Source organism: Octodon degus, unplaced genomic scaffold, assembly GCF_000260255.1.
Source record: "Octodon degus isolate 3935 unplaced genomic scaffold, OctDeg1.0 scaffold00255, whole genome shotgun sequence".
NCBI lineage: Eukaryota > Metazoa > Chordata > Mammalia > Rodentia > Octodontidae > Octodon > Octodon degus.
Genome location: NW_004524831.1, coordinates 846,665 through 847,317, shown reverse-complemented (window position 1 = coordinate 847,317; position 653 = coordinate 846,665).

The window sequence follows — 653 nt, the reverse complement described above, 5'->3', positions numbered from 1 at the left end:
CTGTGGCCCTAGGGACAACCATTCTGTTGTTGCTGTAGCAGTGAATTGGGATCTTGTGTTTTCATATCTGTGAAAATATGTGCATATAAAAGGGTCTACAGGTCAAGACATGGAGTTAATCTCTGGAGGAATCAACTTCAATTTAGCTTTTCCAACAGGCAGTCAGAAGTTTTAGGGTGAGTGTCAATCATCATTGAGGTAACACACATGTGGTTATTTAGGAGGCAGTGACCTTGGAGGATGTGACAGTGACTTTCACCAAGGAGGAGTGGGCTGTGCTGACTCCATCCCAAAAGAAGCTCTACAGAGATGTGATGTGGGAAACATTCTTGAATGTGGCTGCTCTAGGTAAGGATGACATTTTCTCAGTTATATGATGAAAAACTGATGGTTAATGATTGTAGATTCATTAAATAGAATGTGATAACATTTTAAACAATAGCAGGCCTGTTTAATTATACCACAAATCTAATTGCTATCTGCTAATTTTTATATGACACTGTGACTTCATGTATTTCTTTGGCTACAATTCAGGAAGGACCTGGGACAGCCAGCAAATTGAAGAACTCAAACATTGCTCAAGAAATCTAAGGTAGGGCTGGAGAGATGGCTCAGTGGTCTAAAGCACCTACTTGGAACAAGCTTGGCAAAGC